Raw genomic sequence first — 5,841 nt, forward strand, 5'->3', positions numbered from 1 at the left:
TCGGAAACCGGAGCGCGGAAGTCTTCAAAATTGGGCCGGAATGCCCTGATAAGCTCTTCGACAAATTATTAAAAATCATGCGAAGGAAGCACAAGTAAGACCAGAAGATGAAGAGTCAATGATCGCAAGTTTCAGTGCGAAGTTTTATCGGAAAGCGCTCCGTCTCGGTGGCTAAATTTTCACTCTCTCCCATTCGTGAGCGTCCGCCCGGCTGAGCGGTGACTGGGAGGTCTTTGATCCGAACAAATAGTCCGAACATCTTTTCTGCACGGATTTTTCACTGATGTCACGGAAAATTCGCATCGGATTCTCGAAGGTAGGTCGACATGAAGCAGATCCGGAGTGAGCACGGCCTTGTCCGATCCTTTCCCGGGCCGCAGCTGGAAATGGAAAATCAACCAAGAGGACTTTGACAAGCCGAATCAGCTGGGTGGAAAGCGACTGCGAGGATCATACTCCTTGAGGGTTTGCGGCGTTAACTTCAACTGGGAGGGACATTCTCCGAACCGAGTGCCTCCGCAATTTGAATTACGGTCATCAACTCTTCGTGGTGTCAATATCTGAACATTCTGGGAATCTCATTGTGTGAAGCTCTCTGGACGAGCTCAGCTGACTTCTGCTGATTACGGCCAGAATTTTGGAAACGTGGATAAGTTCCCTACCAGCTGTAGTTGTGAGTCTTGCCAAGGAGGTCATTGACAATCCCATGAGAGATTCTCCTCTGAAAGGATGAACGGAAGTCTCGATGAGACTTCCGGAGATAGCTTCTGGAGAAGTCGTGGTCAGCCCTCGATCTATTCTCCCTCAATGTGTCACAGAACGCGACATCCCCCCCACATTCGGGGTGGCGAGATGAGGTTTCTTCGATTTGATTCCATGGAGTGCTGGCATTTCCCCGAGGAGACGGAGACGAGACTAATTCAATTGCACCCCGTCTGTTGAGAGCACATACTCTTGGAGCGTAGGTCCGCACACGCGAGAATAATTTGTCAGTCTTTTCAGAGAGAATTCTTCCTCTCGCTTTCAGAACACATCAGAAGTTCCGACCCTCCACGAGCAATGTCGTATTTGCGGGGGTCGGCCAATTATGTTTGGAGCACGACCTGCATTCTTGGACGCGGGGCTACGGCCACCGTATACCAGGGTGTCAATAAGAAGACGGGCGATCCCGTCGCGGTGAAGACCTTCAACAAACTTTCGCTGGACAGACCCGCAAATGTTCAGATGCGCGAATTCGACGTGCTGCGGAAGGTGAGATCCTCGGAAGGAATCGTTTCCCACGGCGCGACGAAATGATCGCTTGTCCCGAATTCCCCGGTCCCATGGGGCGGGAAGCACCGACAAAATATGCCTCCTGATCCAACTTCATGTTTCAGGTCAATCACGAAAATATAGTCAAGTTGATAGCGATCGAAGATGACTTAGAAAACACCAGCAAGGTTGGTCCCGAAGCTGTTGATTCGAGTTCACGCTCAAACTTCCGCTCGCCTCGAGATAATTTTCTGGACTCATGACCGCTAATGTCACACAGTTAGAGCCTCGGGTTTTCCAGTGGGCATTATTCACATGAGCCCCTCACTCCCGTCGAAATTTCCATTCGATTCCAACTTTCGTGCGACGATCAATTTTTCTCCTCCGGCTCTTCTCCGATTCCCCCCTATTTTTTCCTGGATTTCTCTCCGCACTCGCAGTCCTTCTGAGAGGTACAAGATCACCTCTTTGCGAGCCGCCCCACAAAAAAAAGCACTAAACGTCGCATCGCTCGGAAGGTTCTCGTGATGGAACTGTGCACCGGTGGATCCCTATTCTCGATTCTGGATGACCCGATGAACTCATACGGCCTTGAGGAGGACGAGTTCCTGCTTGTTCTCAAGGATCTCACGGCCGGAATGAAACATCTTCGGGATAACAGGTGATGAGATCATTCGTTGCGACCTTACGTGTACATACAGCACACGACACTCGTGAGATCCGCTGACGGTCGTAGCCTCGCTCTCTGTCCACAGACATCTGATAGGGATTTCCCGTGTTTTTCAGCATCATACATAGGGATCTTAAGCCCGGGAACATCATGAAGTTCGTCGCGGAAGACGGTCGCTCTATTTATAAACTGACAGATTTCGGAGCTGCGCGAGAGTTGGAGGAAGACCAACAATTTATGTCTCTTTACGGTACCGAGGAATACCTCCATCCGCACATGTATGAGAGAGCTGTCCTGCGAAAACCTGGTGATAAATTGTTCAGCTCGAATGTGGATCTTTGGAGCATCGGTGTGACGTTGTATCACGTGGCTACCGGAAGTCTGCCATTCCGACCTTATGGCGGCCGAAGGAACAGGGACTGCATGCATTTCATTACGACCAAGAAAGAATCCGGTGTCATTTCTGGAGTACAAAAAGATCACAGCACGTCCTCCATCGAGTGGGGACGAGATTTGCCGAAGACGTGTTTGTTGAGCGCAGGATTGAAGGTCAGTACACGAAGTCGGTTCCCTCTCTGGGGAGAACATGAAAGATCCCTCGATACCTTGAAACTTTCTTGATCTCGCTCTCAGCGTCCGGAGCCTGTTGACGAGACTTTTCTATTCTCTCTGAAGGAATTGTTCGTGCCCGTTTTGGCCGGTGTGATGGAATGCAACAGCACAGAGATGTGGTCTTTTGATCAGTTCTTCGAAGAAGTCACATCGATCCTCCTTTGCAAGCGACTGCATGTCTTCTACGTGAATGAATGCAGAGAGCTGGTTCTCTACATCGGAAGAGGTCAATATGATTTCCCCCCTCCCGGACTGACCAGTCGGGGAATAATATGTACATTCTTCGAGACGGAAGGCCGCTTGCGCTCAAGATGATTAATTTTGATGTTCCAGATGGTCTTGAATCGAATCGACCTAAGGCCGAAGCTATCGCGGAGCACATAACGAAGCAGACGAAGGTTGCCGCGAAAAACCAGCTAGCGACCTTTGAGAAACAGCAGCTGGATCAGATAAAAACCATTGACACCTCCATTCATCGTGCAATATACCTCTTCAACCTCGATGCGAAAGATGTACATTTGAGCAGCGTTCAAACCGTACAGACGGCCAAATTCCCGGAATTCCCGTCAAGTGGTGTTAATCTCGACGAGGACGCATCTATTGCCAAGACTTGGTGCAGCATAACTCACGTCACAAAACGACTTGTTGAGCGTTTGCTCCGCAGCTACGGACATCTCGAGAAGGTATTGGACGAAGCATTTCTCTCTTGGTTTTTCGGTCCACACTTTTCTGCTTGGCTTCACTCCTGTTCTCCTCGCGATTGTCGTTGAAAGTTGTCACAGGATGATTCCGCATGTCCGCCAGAGTACCGGTGAAATTCAATACGTTTATAGGCGCCGATCGACCTCGCGGGTCTTCTCGAAGAGCGAGCGACGGCACTGAAGACCGATCTTAGGTTCACGAAAGAGACAGCCAACGCCATGGATCGGCAGCTTTCACGAACCTCGAAGTCTCAAGCCCAGGTCAGAAATCTGGGCAGCGATAATTCACAAGACTACGATCCGTGGAAATGATTCAATGATTTCGTCCCAACTCACCTGATATCCCACAAAACTGACTCGAATATTCAACAGATGTGCGAGTTGGCGTCGCTCGTCCCAACAGAGTGTCCCGAACTAGACAGGTTGAAACGAATGGTGATTTCGAAGCTGCCTCCGACTCAAAGACCCATGCTCGACAGCCTAGCGCGCGCTGAGCGGGAGATATTGTCTCTCGAAGTAAAGGTAGCGCAACGTTCCCCAGCCCCTCGGCACTTTCTCGATGAGGCGTTGCTCATTCCCTCCATTTTCGCGGCACGGACTTCACACAGATTCTTCCTGTGCAGGTTTTGGGTCCGAAGTCCCTGACGGTCCAGTGGTCCCAACGTCGTGCTGAAGTGTCTTCTGTAGAAGGTTGTCTCGAAACAGCTTCGAGTTACGTGTCGAAGATCCGAGACAATTGGCAAGCTCTGGCTCGGGACAAGGTCAGTTGGATATTTTCCGTGTCTTCGAACGGATGGGATATCTAGTTCCTCAGTCTGTTGTTCCCCTCTTGTATAAGGTGTTTTATTCTTTCCAGGCTACAAAAAAACTCAGCTACCACGATGAACAGTTCCATATGTTGGAAAAGCACAAAATGCAACAAACAAGCTTGAAATTGATGGCGTTGATGCAGGTGAGGCTTTCCGGGTTTCCTCTCGATAATAATGAGTCCCTCGAATCGTTCACGGTTCTTTCTCCGTTCAGAGGAGTTCAACACTCTCGAGGAAATTCAGCAAGCAGCTCCTCATACTGGCGCTTCTTTACACTAAACAGTCTGGGTGTCAACCTCTTCAATCATAGACTTTATTTTCCCCAGGACCGTTGTCTGAAACCCTGTCACAAACTCTCGCAAAGAGCGCAGACTTGGTATCGGGAATGGTTGTCGACGTATCGCACATGCCATCAACTGAAGCTGGCATTGGACTCTTTGAGTGACATGGCGACGTGGTACAAACAGGCCATCAGGACAGATGAAGAGTTCGATTCCATCATCGGCCAGTTCATCAACACAATTAAAACCTTCTCCAAACCCGTTGCCACTGCTCCCTCAAGCGAGGTACTTATTTCCAACTCTTGAAGAGATTCGCCAGCGGTCTCTGTGTGGATCGGGTCCCTCTCGAGAATATAACAAGCGTCGGCATAACTCTTAATTCTTCCTCAGCTGCAGGCCTCGGTCGCGTCCGACGTGGATTGTGCGAAAAATAATAATAATAATCGCAATGAGAAGGGAGATCCGAGTCTGCTCGGAGAACTGGAGGAGCTGCGCCGTCAGCAGAACGAAATTCTGCAAATCGTCGAAGAGTCACAAGAGATGATGTACAATGTTTTGAAAATATCAAAACTGAATGATGCCAATGGATGAGAGCCAAACCTTGAATTCTGAGTAAGAAACAGACATGGCACTGATTCGTTCGAATAGCCATCAGCATTTTCAACTGCCGACAAGGTGCTATATCCGCAGAAGTCGGCTTAAAAAGAACGACCATGGTGCCCTGAACGACCCGAGCCGACTCAAGACCGCGAACGTGGATTCCCCACGTCTGTCGTTGACCTCGAACGAGCTATGTTGTTCCAGGAGGAACGCATTCTTGAGTGCACTTGACCAATGTACCTATTCCTTTGCTGTGTATCGTACGATAAGAGCCAAATCGGTGCGTTTATAGATTATCTGTGATATACCGCTGGTGCGACCAATCAGCCTTTTTTCGTGGAGATTACGGAACGTTCTCGTTTTCGGTTCGAATATGGGATCGGGAGAAGGGCTGGGTATCGTATCTATTGATGATTAGCTTGCCAAAGTTCCCCGTGGCTCCTTGCCAAACATACCCCAAGAGAGAAGTTCCGCATGGGGGAATCTTCAAGCTCTCCACCGATCGGAATTATGCGAGGCAATAATTCCTCACTTTATCCAATGAAGGTGCTATTCATTCAAATAAAGATTTTCCATTCTAAACTGACCCCGGCTCCTCCAGTCAATTGTTTTGGATCCGTCCGCTTCCGTCGTTTCGAGCGCGTCTCTGATCACCCCTCACGATCAGCTTGAGTTCCGCGCGAACGATAAATAATCGGAAGGGCAGGAAGTTGAAAATCCCTCTCTATTAGAATAATGCATGTCGAGGGGAGAATTATGGGTCCGTCTCTCGAAGCATAGTGGGAACCTCACTCGGAAGAACTAGCATACTTACCCGAGGAGCACTGGGGAAGAGCCCAATGTGAGAAGGCCGCCTCGAATAATCCCGCTCGTCGCGGTGAGAAAGAAACCCCGAGCGAGATGTTCCGGTCACGCGT

The 5,841-nt window shown here is 49.5% G+C and overlaps 1 pseudogene; it reads left to right on the top strand.

Moving 5' to 3' along the window:
• The first annotated feature begins 1,059 nt into the window (after positions 1-1,059).
• Positions 1,060-5,502, top strand: LOC100903265 (serine/threonine-protein kinase TBK1-like; annotated as a pseudogene).
• The last annotated feature ends 339 nt before the right edge of the window (positions 5,503-5,841 follow it).

The sequence above is a fragment of the Galendromus occidentalis genome, unplaced genomic scaffold (assembly GCF_000255335.2).
Source record: "Galendromus occidentalis unplaced genomic scaffold, Mocc_1.1 scf7180000077228, whole genome shotgun sequence".
In the NCBI taxonomy this organism is placed as follows: Eukaryota; Metazoa; Arthropoda; class Arachnida; order Mesostigmata; family Phytoseiidae; genus Galendromus; species Galendromus occidentalis.